Source organism: Aegilops tauschii, chromosome 2 (assembly GCF_002575655.3).
Source record: "Aegilops tauschii subsp. strangulata cultivar AL8/78 chromosome 2, Aet v6.0, whole genome shotgun sequence".
Taxonomy (NCBI): domain Eukaryota; kingdom Viridiplantae; phylum Streptophyta; class Magnoliopsida; order Poales; family Poaceae; genus Aegilops; species Aegilops tauschii.
The window spans coordinates 398,154,637-398,169,612 of NC_053036.3; positions in this window are offsets into that span (position 1 = coordinate 398,154,637).

A 14,976-nucleotide genomic window follows, 5' to 3' on the forward strand; every position below is an offset into this window, starting at 1 on the left:
ATGTTTGCGAATTTGATTGCATGGGACCTTTTCCTTCCTCTAATGGGTATACACATATTTTGGTTGATGTTGATTATGTTACTAAGTGGGTAGAACCTATTCCAACCAGTAGTGCTGATCACAACACCTATATTAAAATGTTGAAGGAAGTTATTTTCCCAAGGTTTGGAGTCCCTAGATATTTAATGACTGATGGTGGTTCACACTTTATTCATGGTGCTTTTCATAAAATGCTTGCCAAGTATGATGTCAACCATAGAATTGCATCACCTTATCATCCTCAGTCTAGTTGTCAAGTTGAACTTAGCAATAGAAAAATAAAATTAATCTTGCAAAAGACTGTCAATAGGTCCCGGAAGAATTGGTCTAAGAAATTAGGTGATGCACTTTGGGCTTATAGAACAGCATATAAAAATCATATGGGTATGTCTCCTTATAAAATGGTTTATGGAAAAGCTTGTCATTTGCCTCTTGAGTTAGAACATAAAGCATACTGGGTAGTCAAAGAACTCAACTATGATTTCAAACTTGCCGGTGATAAGTGGTTATTTGATATTAGCTCTTTAGATGAATGGAGAACCCAAGCTTATGAAAATGCCAAGCTATTTAAAGAAAAAGTTAAAAGATGGCATGATAAAAGAATCCAAAAGCGTGAGTTTAAAGTTGTAGAATATGTTCTTTTGTACAACTCTCGTTTTAGATTCTTTGCAGGAAAACTCCTCTCCAAATGGGAAGGACCCTATGTTATTGAGGAGGTTTATCGGTCTGGAGCTATCAAAATAAATAATGCCGAAGGTACTAACCCGAAGGTTGTTAATGGGCAACGAATAAAACATTATATATCAGGTACGCCCATTAATGTTGAATGCAATATTATCCAAACTTTGACATTAGAAGAACACACAAAAAAGTCCTTCCGGAACACTCCAGAATCGTGAAAATAAGGAGGTACGTGATACTGTAAGTAAACGGACTCCGAAAAATCCATAAAAATATTTTTTGTTAGTTTTGGAATATTTAGAAAATTAGGAAAATAAGAAACTACCAGGAAAGTGACCCTGGTGGGCACAAGACACCAGGGCGCGCCTGGCGCGCCCAGGTGGGAAGTGCCCACCTGGGGTACCTTCTGGACTCCGTTTTTCTTCCATTTGCTTGTTTCTCAAGAAAAAAATCTTTATATACCCCCCGAACCTATTGACCACCGTATCGCGGAGAAATCTTATGTTTTCTTTTCCTTGCTATTTTCTGTCAGATCCCATCTACCATGGCCTCTTCAAGCTCCTCCGAGGACAAGTTCTGCAAGAATGTCATCAACCCATATTTGCGGGAGGTGGTGCAGCACCCTCAAGTCATCCAGATGCATGAGGAGGTGCTTCACCTCCACGATGTGCCTGGTCCTAAGGGGACGGGAACCGTGGAGGCCAGGCTTGAAGCTATGGAGCAGGAGGTCTTCTGGTGCAAGGGGATCGTGGAGCGTGGACTCAATGCCAATCACCTCATGATCATGGACCTTTCCCGTGATCTGAAGGTGGATGGCAAGTCCATGAAGGACTTCTTCTTCACCCTCAACGAGCAAATGAACTTCCTCCAAAGCCAGATCTGCGATCTCCAAAACCAAGTCTTTGAATATGAGGCAAGATTTAAAGGTATGAGTTTGGCTGCCGGTTCCAGGACCCGTGAGACTCACTCCTCCTCTTATGATGGTGGACCTCTGCCATGGAAACCAAAGGACAAGATTTCTTCTTCATCACCACCACCATCTTCTTCATCACCAAAAGAAAATTGAGTATCGGGTATGGGCACTCCCCTTGGCTTCCGCCAAGCTTGGGGGAGGTGCCCCGGTATCGTATCATCCCCACTGTCTTTTGCCTTTACTTATTTTAGTTCGATATTTTGCTTTAGATGAATAAAAGTTTAGTTCGGTGCTTTCTTTTCGAGAGTTTGCTTAGTGGTCTATCCTTGTAATCGGGTGCGAGATATATAATAAAGTTTAGTTTGAGTTTTTGCTTTCTTTACCTTCTTGTTGAAATAAAAAGAAAGGAAATAAATCAAGAAGATCATAGGCTAATCTTATGGTAGTGATGACACCACATAAGGAAAAGTATAAGTAGAAAATTTTATTAGAGATTGGAAAACATAGCATTGGTCAATGATGCAACTCATGAAAGAATTAATAAGGGGAGAGAAGATTCACATATAAATACACTATCCTAGAAATCTTTTGTGATTGTGAGCCCCCATCAAAATATTATATGCCAAAATTGTTGAAGTTGGACAAGGAAGACATAATGATTTATGTTTGTTCATATTCACATAGAAGATATATTGTCATAGATCCTTCAACATGTGGTGCTTGCCCCCTATCTTTGCTAGCCGAAAATTCCGCACCAAGTAGAGATACTACTTGTGCATCCAAAAACCCTTAAGCCCAAATCTTATTTTCAAGAGTCCACCATACCTACCTAGGGATTGAGCAAGATCCCTCAAGTAAGTTGTCATCGGTGCAATAAGGCAATAAAAATTGCTTCTAAAAGTGTGAGATAATTTAGTGTAAGAGAAAATTGAGCATTGTACGAACTTGTGATGGTGAAGAATAAAAGCGACAGACTGCATAATAAAGGTTGCCATCACAAGGGGCAATACAACATGATGTTCTTTTACACTAAGGGGTTGAGCATACAAACAAGGGACAATTGCATTTTTACCCCTAGTTGGTTCCTACCCACGGGTTTTGCCCTTACTTTTCGAGCTTGCTCGGTTTTGCCCTTACTTTTTCCGTCGAGGTCCCTCGAATGCCCTTTGACCGTTTGACCAAAACTTTGAAAATTCATAACTAATTCATATGAACTCAGAAAAATGCAAATAAGATATCAAAATGTTCATATAAACATTACCTTTATGTGAATATCATTTGCATTCAGGACAAAAGCATCGTTTAAACTACCTGAGGTAATTAATGTTATTAACATTATTAAAAATAAAAAGGTATAAACAATATTTTTTCATGAATAAAAATTACATGCAAATGTAGGTGATGTTTTCTGAACATCCTGATATCTTATTTGCATTTTTCTAAGTTCATATCAACTTGTTATGAAGTTTCCAAATAATGGTCAAAGTCGTTAGAACATTCATAACAAGATGATCAACTCAGAAAAATGCAAATAAGATATCTGGATGTTCAGAAAACATCACTTACATTTGCATGTAATTTTTATTCATGAAAAAAATATTGTTTATACCTTTTTATTTTTAATAAGTTTAATAACATTAATTGCCTTAGGTAGTTTAAACGATGCTTTTGTCCTGAATGCAAATGATGTGCACATAAAGGTAATGTTTATCTGAACATTTTGATATCTTATTTACATTTTTCTGAGTTCATAAGAATTAGTTATGAATTTTCAAAGTTTTAGTCAAACGGTCAAAGGGCATTCGAGGGACCTCGACAGAAAAATTAAGGGCAAAACTGAGCAAGCTCGAAAAGTAAGGGAAAAACCCGTGGGTAGGAACCAACTAGGGGTAAAAATGCAATTGTCCCTACAAACAAATAAGCGCATGGCAACCTCTGCTTCCCTCTACGAAGGGCCTATCTTTTACTTTTATGTATTTACTTTTATGCAAAGAGTCAAAGTTTTCTCTCTATTCCTTTTTATTTTTCTCCTTTGGCAAGCACCATGTGGTGAGGAAAGATCTAGGAACATATGTCCAGCTGAATATGGGTAGCATGAGTTATTATTGTTGACATCAACCTTGAGGTGAATACGTCGGGAGGCGAAACTATAAGCCCCTATCTTTCTATGTGTCTGGTTGAAACGTTTTGTTCATGTGTATGCGTTGAGTATTAACAATCATAGAAGACTGTAAGATGGTTGAGTATGTGGACTTGCCTAAAGGCTCCAATACGTGACCCTTCCTGAAAAGATGATGAATTGTAGTTGCAAAGTTGGCTAAGAACATAGTTTGTTGGTTTCTAATAGAGTTTATGCTTTATACTTCAATTGTGTGATGAATTATCACTTATTCATGGGAATTCTATGATAAAGGTTCTATGATAAAAGTCTTATGTCTAAATTTGTTGTTGTTATAATAATCAACATGATGCTTCTATGTTCGTATTTTGTTTTTATCGACACCTCTCTCTCTAAGCATGTGGACATGTTTTTCGATTTCAGTTTTGGCTTGAGGACAAACGAGGTCTAAGCTTGGGGGAGTTGATACGTCCATTTTGCATCATGTTTTCCTACTGTTATTTACGATGTTTTTATGCATAATAATGCTTTTTGGAGTAATTCTAATGCCTTTTCTCTCATAATTTGCAAGGTACACACAAAGAGGGAGAATTCCGGTAGCTGGAAATCTGGACCTGGAAAAACTACGCCAGGCTACCTATTCTGCACAACTCCAAACAAGCTGAAACTTTACGAAGAATTTTTTATGGAATATATGAAGAATATTGGAGCAAATAAGTACTAGAGGGGGCCCACCATGTGGGCACAACCCACCTGGGTGCGCCAGGGAGCCCAGGCGCGCCCTGGTGGGTTGTGCTCACCCAGGCCCACCTCTAGTGCCCATCTTCTGTGGGGAACGCAGTAATTTCAAAAAAAAATCATACGCACACGCAAGATCCATCTAGGTGATGCATAGAAACGGGAGGGGAGAGTGTTGTCCACGTACCCTCGTAGACCGAAAGCGGAAGCGTTATGACAACGCGGTTGATGTAGTCGTACGTCTTCACGATCCGACCGATCCTAGTACCGAAAGTACGGCACCTCCGTGATCTGCACACGTTCAGCTCGGTGACGTCCCACGAACTCTAGATCCAGCTGAGTGTCGAGGGAGAGCTTCGTCAGCACGACGGCGTGATGACGGTGATGATGAAGTTACCGTCGCAGGGCTTCACCTAAGCACTACAACGATATGACCGAGGTGGAAATCTGTGGAGGGGGCACCGCACACGGCTAAACAATCAACTTGTGTGTCTATGGGGTGCCCCCTCCCCTGTATATATAGGATTGGAGGAGGGGAGGGCCGTCCCTCTCTATGGCGTGCCCTAGGGGAGTCCTACTCCCACCGGGAGTAGGATTCCCCCTTCCCTAGTTGGAGTAGGAGAGGAAGGAAGGAGGAGAGAGGGAGAAGGAAAAGGGGGGGCGCCGCCCCCCTTCCCTAGTCCAATTCGGACCCAAGGGGGAGGGGGGCACGGCCTGCCCTGGCCGCCCCTCTCTCTCCACTAAGGCCCATATGGCCCATTAGACTCCCCGGGGGGTTCCGGTAACCCCCCGGTACTCCGGTAAATGCCCGAACTCACCCGGAACCATTCCGAAGTCCAAACATAGTCATCCAATATATCAATATTTATGTCTCAACCATTTCGAGACTCCTCGTCATGTCTGTGATCACATCTGGGACTCCAAAGAATCTTCAGTACATCAAAACACATAAACTCATAATACCGATCATCACCGAACATTAAGCGTGCGGACCCTACGGGTTCGAGAACTATGTAGACATGACCGAGACTCATCTCCGGCCAATAACCAATAGCGGAACCTATATGCTCATATTGGTTCCTACATATTCTACAAAGATCTTTATCGGTCAAACCGCATAACAACATACGTTGTTCCCTTTGTCATCGGTCTGTTACTTGCCCGAGATTTGATCGTCGGTATCTCAATACCTAGTTCAATCTCGCCGGAAAGTTTCTTTACTCGTTCCGTAATGCATCATCCCGCAACTAACTCATTAGTCACATTGCTTGCAAGGCTTAGAGTGATGTGCATTACCGAGAGGGGCCAGAGATACCTCACCGACAATCGGAGTGACAAATCCTAATCTCGATCTATGCCAACCCAAACAAACACCATCGGAGACACCTGTAGAGTATCTTTATAATCAACCAGTTACGTTGTGACGTTTGATAGCACACTAAGTGTTCCTCCGGTATTCGGGAGTTGCATAATCTCATAGTCATAGGAACATGTATAAGTCATGAAGATAGCAATAGCAACAAACTAAACGATCAAGTGCTAAGCTAACGGAATGGGTCAAGTCAATCACATCATTCTCTAATGAAGTGATCTCATGTCTATGGCTAGGAAACTTAACCATCTTTGATTCAACAAGCTAGTCAAGTAGAGGCATACTAGTGACACTCTGTTTGTCTATGTATTCGCACATACTAAGTTTCCGGTTAATACAATTCTAGCATGAATAATAAACATTTATCATGATATAAGGAAATATAAATAACAACTTTATTATTGCCTCTAGGGCATATTTCCTTCATCTTCTGGTATATAAGTCATTTTGACCTAAAAAAATTAGGGGAGGACTTTCGGGACGGAGCACCGCCGTCTCGAGGCAGAACTTGGGCAGGAGCACTTTTGCCCTCCGATGGAGCGATTCCGCCGGGGGAACTTCCCTCCCGGAGGGGGAAATCATCATCATCATCATCACCAACAACTCTCCCATCTTGGGGAGGGCAATCTCCATCAACATCTTCAACAGCACCATCTCATCTCAAACCCTAGCTCATCTCTTGTGTTCAATCTTGTTACCAGAACTATAGATTGGTGTTTGTGGGTGACTAGTAGTGTTGATTACATCTTGTAGTTGATTACTATATGGTTTATTCGGTGGAAGATTATATGTTCAGATCCATTATGCTATTTAATACCCCTCTGATCTTGAGCATGATTATCATTTGTGATTAGTTACTTTTGTTGTTGAGGTCACGGGAGAAATCATGTTGCAAGTAATCATGTGAACTTGATGTGTGTTCGATATTTTGATAGTATGTATGTTGTGATTCCCTTAGTGGTGTCATGTGAATGTCAACTCCATGACACTTCACCATATTTGGGCCTAAGGGAATGCATTGTGGAGTAGTTAATACATGATGGGTTGCGAGAGTGATAGAAGCTTAAACCCTAGTTTATGCGCTATTCCGTAAGGGACCGGTTGGATCCAAAAGTTTAATGCTATGGTTAGAATTTATTCTTAATAGTTTTCTCGTAGTTGCGGATGCTTGTGGTAGGGTTAATCATAAGTAGGAGGTTTGTTCAAGTAAGAACAGCACCTAAGCACCGGTCCACCCACATATCAAATTATCAAAGTAGCGAACACAAATCGAATCAAAATGATGAAAGTGACTAGATGAAATTCCCATGTACCCTCAGGAATGCTTTCCTTACTATAAGATACCGTTTTGGCCTGTCATTTGCCTCAAAAGGATTGGGCTATCTTGCTGCACTTTTGCTACCATTATCATTACTTGCTCGTTACAAAATATCTTGCTATCAAACTACTCTGTTACTTACAACTTCAGCACTTGCAGACATTACCTTGCTGAAAACCACTTGTCATTTCCTTCCGCTCCTCGTTGGGTTCGACACTCTTACTTATCGAAAAGAGCTACAATTGATCCCCTATACTTGTGGGTCATCATCTGTCCACTCAATTCAGTCTGTATACATTGCAGAGTTTATCGCCCCCACCAGGATTTCCAGTCCCATGGATGTTCGTTCCATACGGTTTGTCGCGACCTTTGGACTGTCCTGCTTGTGGGAGTAAGCGGGGGCCCTGCATGCCACCTGTAATTGGACAATCAGCCTTCTGTTTAGAACTTGAACATAGTGATTTCCTGGTAAGGATTCACTCGTGTCACATCAAGTAAATCTTATTGATTTAATGTCATGTTTTCTTACTTTTGCTGCAATTTTACGATGCAGGTTTTGCCATGTGACATTCATTAGAGAATAAACCGTTTGGTTTGCTCTATGATGGTTATTTTTGCAGGTTTCACTTCTTATGTTGTGTTAGTAACGAAGGCACTGTCCATCACTTATATTACTGGACACAATTGTATCAGTCTGTTGTCTGAGTACAATCTGAAGCCCTATGATGAATTGCAGTTTGCTTTAACAAACACACCACAATTAGTCCTTCTCTCATTTAAAAGAAATGAAGAAAAAGACTGGATCAAGGTCACGGAGCCTAGTCAAGTCAGAAAGCTGATCATAGCAGACCAAAGAGGATCGCTGATGTCTCACACATCGGTACCACCTTCAGCAATGGATTGAGCATCGACACCTTCTCCGACGGTACTTCCTCTAGCACTAATAACGGCAGCAGCTCAGTCTGATCCACCTGAGGATTGGGCACCGACCGCGTTAGCGGATCAGGCTGATCTACCGGAGGATCGGGCACTGACACGGGCACCTGCTCCGACACCGGCACCAGCTCCATAAGGAGCACCATCTCCGGCAGCAGCAGCGGCGGCACTACCATTCGCATCGGCACAGGCACCAGCAACGACTTCGGCACCTGCACGAACACTTATAGTTGCAGTTGCATCTGCTCTGGCCTGTGCAGCGGCAACGGAACCAGAAGTTGCACCGGCAACAGACTGGGCTGCAGTTCGCACTGCATATACCAAAGTCCTTACAAAAACCGACATCTCCACCTTCTTGGTAAGCATTGGCCGCCCAAGTGCTTCGTTCTTTTTTCTTTCCATGTTGTTTCACATGATTCACTGTGCTGATCTAACTATTTGTGTATGTCTTCTTGTTTGCAAACAGAGAATTCCTAGAGCAACGAGGGAGTCGTTCAACAATCTGGGCGACCGTGGCCAAGTTTCTCTTACCATGCTCAGCCTTGGTGTGAATGAACCTGCTCAATATACCATAAGTACAAAGGATGGTCACATGATGATTGATGCTAAAGGATGGTCAAGGTTCAAATCTAAATCAAATCTTGCGGTAGGGGATGATGTCAAAATCGAACTTTCTCGGCAAGGAGAGCTGGTCCAGATCAACTCTGAAATTCTTCAGTAGCAGCACGCAACTGCCGAACTGATCTATCCTCCGAGAGATTTTGATGTAATAATATGGCATGGTGAAACAAGTGTCCTGTGTGTATAAGTAGTACGACAGTATCATTTATCACGTGGGATATCGTGAAAGAATTGCAACTATGACTGCTGGTTAGGAACTCTCGTTTGATTTCATTCTAACAGCTGCCATGCTTTATTCAATTTTCTGTATTCGCCTTGTGACAGCATCTAAAACCAACGCCGTACTGATCGCTTGCAATATGAAATACGCTGAGTTAGAACACATGGGCCCCCAAACATGCAGGCCCACGGGCCTGTGGCCCAAAGTCCAGAGCTGTGAGCTTGTCTGAGTATTATATTCTCAGCTGAACCCCCATATTATGTTATATATATATTCCCCTTGATTTTTCTTATGTATAAAGTTTTGATATAAAAGGTTTTTATATTTCTTTACAGAGGGAGTATCTCTGTATCAAAAATATATTTATGTGTAACTAGTTACTCCTGCCTTTCTACTTCCTGTCGCAGATATGTGGGGCATCCGGCAATGGGGTCCACGTGCCATGCACCAAATTAGAGTGAACAACTGCACGGTAGACTCACCCCGGTTGTAGTGCCGCACTAATGCCCAATGAGCCGTCAAATTACAAAAAAAAACCCACCTTTCCAGCTTTAGCAGTAAGCTGGACGGATGAAGCAGCAATATTTCACTGGGCCTAAATCCCCTTCTCCCTCGTCTAGTTGTTTAGAGAAAACCCCCACTCGGCGATTGCATAGGGTTTTCTCATGGAGAACCAGGTACGAATTCTTCATCCATCCCCGATAAATCCAAGTCCCTTGGTCGCGGGTTATCCTAGGATGGCAGCCGCTGCCGTTGATTCATTTTTCTTCCTACTCAATCTAGTGTGTTTCATTTGCAGTGCCCAAATGCGAGGACCCTACAGGTATCTACGCCCTCGGCAAGACGCCACACTTGTTCCTTCTCATCCTAACACAGGATTTTAAATGCACACAGTATGTTCCTAGAATCCTATTTTCTATCCGGGAGGGTGGGGGTTTTGAACATGTTGTCGACTAATTTGGAAATTTGGATTGCTATGTTTGGATAAAAGGTACTAGTACCATGGTCAACACTGACATGAAGGAGGAAATTATTTCTAGATTTGGATAGCGAATACATTGTGTTCTCATATTAGTTTTCCTCCAGTGCATTCCTTGCTCTGCCAGAACACATGTACTCAAGATGGTCGGCCTTGCCATAACTGAATACACTAGTTTAATGGTCACATTAAAGACAAGCCATGGATATAAGTTTCGAGTTGGGTTCATGAACCAAGAAGATCGCTGCTTTTTTATGGCCGAACTTGGATAAGCTTTCTCAAGTGTTACAGACTGAAAGTCGGCGCACGAATGTTGATGGAAATAGCAGAACCTGGTCTCATCTTCACTGTGATCTTCCACCCTGGTGTCGTTCCAGTAGTTCATCCATGTTAGTTTTGTATCTGGTTCTTGCTTGTTGCCTCGATTACTTCTTGATCCACCTATTCTATCTAACTAATCACAATTTAACTTTAGAAGTAGCAACGATTTGTGATTCCCTTCTCTCACGAAGATGCTACTTCTATCTAATATTTCTTATAATTGGTGGCACGTGTAGGTTATTTCAAAGTTAAGCATGCTACTGGTTTGTTATTCTATAAGAACTCGACTGTTACTAATGGTTGTGAAGTTGACAGGGACGACATCCACAAGTTCCTACACTTTATTGATCGTCTTGAGGTCCTTGTGGGGTGTTTCAATGGTGGAAGGCCACGTGGGATATGTGTGCCACTGCTGCACACGTTGAACAGGTCCAACTGTGTCGAGAAACTTATGGTACGAGCTATTTTATGTTATATATGTTGTTCATAAACTCTTGCTAATACACAGTTTTACAGCTATGATCCTCTTGAAATAGAAACTGCCCAATTCTATTGTTCCTATACAGATGCCTGACCATGGTCGGGTCAGACTTGCGCTTGGTCACTGATACGTCTCCAACGTATCTATAATTTATGAACTATTCATGATGTTATATTATCATTCTTGGATGTTTTACAATCATTTTATAGCAACTTTATATCATTTTTTAAGACTAACCTATTGACCCAGTGCCCAGTGCCAGTTGCTGTTTTTTGCTTGTTTTTTACATCGCAGGAAATCAATATCAAATGGAGTCCAAACACCGCGGAACTTTTTGTGGATTTTTTATGGACCAGGAGACATCCAAAGGGCCAGAGCAGCACCTCGGGGTGCCCCGAGGGGGGCACAACCCACCAAGGCGCGCCTGGGGGGCCAGGCCTCGTGCACCCCTTCTTCGCCCTATAAATTACCAAATATTCCAAAAACCTCAGGGTTAACCTAGATCAAAAGTTCCGCCATCGCAGGCCTCTTTAGCCACCAAAAACCAATCTAGACCTCGTTCCGGCACCCTGCCGGAGGGGGGAATCATCTCCGGTGGCCATCTTCATCATCCCGGCGGCCACCACGATGAGGAGGGAGTAGTCCACCCCCGGAGCTGAGGGTTTGTACCAGTAGCTATGTGTTTAATCTCTCTCTCTCTCTCTCTCGTGTTCTTGAGATGTCACGATCTTGATATATCGCGGGCTTTGTTAATATAGTTGGATCATATGGTGTTTTCCCCTCTCTATGTTGTGATGAATTGAGTTTTTCCCTTTGAGATTTCATTGTTATCGGATTGAATACTTTTATGGATTTGAGAGCACTTGATATATGTCTTGCATATGAATACTCGTGGTGACAATGTGGTGTCATATTGATTCACTTGATATGTGTTTTGGCATTCAACTCGTGGATTCCCGCGGTGATATTGGGGTAATCTATGCATAGGGGTTGATGCACGTTCTTGTCCTTGTTTCTCCAGTAGAAATCTTGGGGCACTCTTTAAAGTTCTTTGTGTTGGATTGAATATTACAAATCTGAATTTTCTTTGGTGTTATTTTAGTACAAACTCTTGGTTAGATCGATCGGAAAGAATAGCTTGGTGTTATTTTAGTACGAACTCTAGGATAGATTGATCGGAAAGAATTGCTTTGAGGTGGTTTCGTACCCTACAAACAATTCCTGCTTATGTTCTCCGCTAGATAGGAACTTCGGAGTGATTTCTTCATCACACTTTGAGGGGTGGTTATATGATCCAATTATATTAGCACTGTTGAGAGATTGCACTAGCGAAAGTACGGACCCTAGGCCTCATTTTCAAGCATTGCAATACCATTTTTGTGCCCGTTTACTATTTGCTACCTTGCTGTTTTTATTTATTCAGATTATAAAAATATATTTCTACCATCAATATTACACTTTTATCACCATCTCTTCACCGAACTAGTGCACCTATATAATTTGCCATTGTATTGGGTGTGTTGGGGACACAAGAGATTTCTTATATTTGGTTGCAGGGTTGTTTGAGAGAGACCATCTTCATCCTACACCCCCACGGATTGATAAACCTTAGGTCATCCACTTGAGGGAAAATTGCTACTGTCCTACAAAACTCTGCGCTTGGAGGCCCAACACGAGTCTACAAGAATAAAGTTGCATAGTAGACATCAGTCACAACATGATGTTTATGTCGACCTACTCCATTTCCCTTGGAGGTGAAAAGATACTTATTCATGGGTGGCCTCAAATAATGAAGGCCCGTCCATCTTGGAGAATAGGACAGAAGGTTATGCTCATGCTTTTCCATGGCTCCAAAGCTAATATCCTGTTTATTGACCACATTGCGAGATGAAGCCGCTTTCAGAAGGTTGTGGATGCGCGAGGTGGCGCCTGGGCCTTGTCCTGGGGCTTGCTGGCCTCACCCTTGGTTAACTGTAGGCAAAGTAGGATTGTTCGAGGCGTGTTTTGTACGGTTGAACTTGTATAAGTACTCGTACTGCTTTCAGCTATGGTTGTTAAGTGCCCCTGCTGGTTTCAGTTAAGGTTGTTAAGTACTCCTGCTGCTTTTACAGTCTGTCGTGTTTCTTCAGTCCTGTCTTCCTCCAGCCGCCAAAACCAAACCAGCGCCAGCGGGGCTGCCTGCTTCCGCCTCCCACGGCTGGCTGCGCCTCAGTGCACGCATCACCTCCCCACCGTCTCCTAAATCGTTAACGTCGACGCCCGAGGCCTCGCCGTCGTCCTCCGTGGCGCCGCCCTCTTGCGTTGTCAACATGGTCAACAAACAAGAGGAATTGGGAGAGGACTGTACGTGGAGAGGATGACAGTAGGGGCCCCCATGTCCATGGTCGTACGCAAGGAAGTTCCTCATTTTTTATTATATACTCCATTGTCAGCGTATAGAAAAAGAAAATGCTTCCTCCTGGTGGTTTGCTGACGTCTGGGACCCACGACATTGTCAGCGTATATAGTCAATAGACAATAGAACAACACAAGATCGGCTGACTTAGCTGCTCGAGCAGTATTTTTTTTGGTAATTGTTGAGATGGAGCAGGGTTTTAATCGGGCTATGGCCCATCTAGCCCAGGCTTATATTTTATGTTCACCACATGATCAGCCCAGCTATTTTTTCTTTGTGAAAATGAGCCCGGTTTACTTTTTCTGAACAATACCCAATCCAGGCCTACTTATTTTGCTACGCCCTGATGGGCTGCAACTCTTTGAAGATGGCTGCAAATCTTGAAAGTAATATGAAATGGGCTGTAAATATAAAAAATAGACGACAAATTGGCAATTACTTTCAAATTTTTGATTTTTTTCACATTTTCATATTCCAATTTCACTGGGCTTTAACCTAATTTAAATATATCTTCAAAGTACTTTAAATCTGGCTCGACATTTCAGTATCAAAAATAGTTTGGACCCCACCGAAATATGTGAAATTTCATTTAAATTTTTAACCCTGGCCTTGGCCAACAAAAAATGGACTGCAATAAATTGCATAAGAAGTTTCAATGAGCTATAAATTATTTAAAAAATAGGGAATAGTCTGAATTGTGGGCCTATTAAGTTGATATGTATGCAAGATTTTTTTACTTATTATATACGTCAACAAATGATTCTGGCAGATGTGACCGTTGGATGTCAATCCAACGACCGTCGTGCTTCTTAAATCTCTGATCTTCTTGCTCCAGCCGCCAAATCTAGCACCGGTGGGACCGCCTGCTCCCGCCTCCCGTGGTCAGTTGTGCTGCCACGCAGGCCTCACCGCCCCCTACTACTCCCACCGCTGGCCAGGCCATCCCTCTACTCACCCACATCCCTCCACTGTTGTGGCTTCGCCGCCTCTGGGTCATTCCCTTCCTGGGTCTCGCCGTTGTCCATCGCGCTGGTGTTCTCGGCATGGCGTGGTCAACGTTGTCAACAAACGACGACATCGGAAGAGGGATGTACATGGAGAGGCTGATAGTTGGGACCCACATGGTCCATGGCCGCACTCAAGCAAGTACCTGCTTATTACGCCAAAAAGAATAAATCCTCCCAATGACAGCTGGGATCCACCAGCTATATCTTGGCACGGAAGGAAGTGCCTCCTTATTAAGCGAAAAATAACGAGTGCTCCCCATGACAGCTGGGGCCCACCAGATTTGGAGGCTGACTTGTGGCACTACTAAATTGACGCGTACGCAGGGCTTTGTCAACTTAGTCAACAAATGATTCTATCACCAGTGACCGTTGGATTGTTAAGATCCAATAGTTGTCCTGCTTCTTCAACCTCTGATTTTCTTACTCTAGCCGTTCAAACCACCGTGTGCTCCTGCCTCCCGTGGCCGGCTGTGCTGCCGCGCAGGCCTCACCGCTCCCTACTACTCCCACCGCTGGCTAGGCCATCCCTCTACTCACCTGTGGCACCCTGATCCGCATGGAGCAGGGGGCCTTCGCACGTCAGCCCAGGATTACGTCTGACGCACGAGAGGTCCATGATACAGCATTCCAGGTACAATAATATTCATCAAATACATGTGTATAAGATTACATCATTGATGAATACAATTTTCTGGCATAGCCCTAAGGCTATTTACATGGCAGCGGAAGTCCATATAAATGGCGGCGGAAGTCTTGGTTTGGCAGTGTCTCACTAAGGCGGGGCTCCATAACGCACAGGACAGGCAAGATTACGGCCTAGCACAACGGAACAAGTG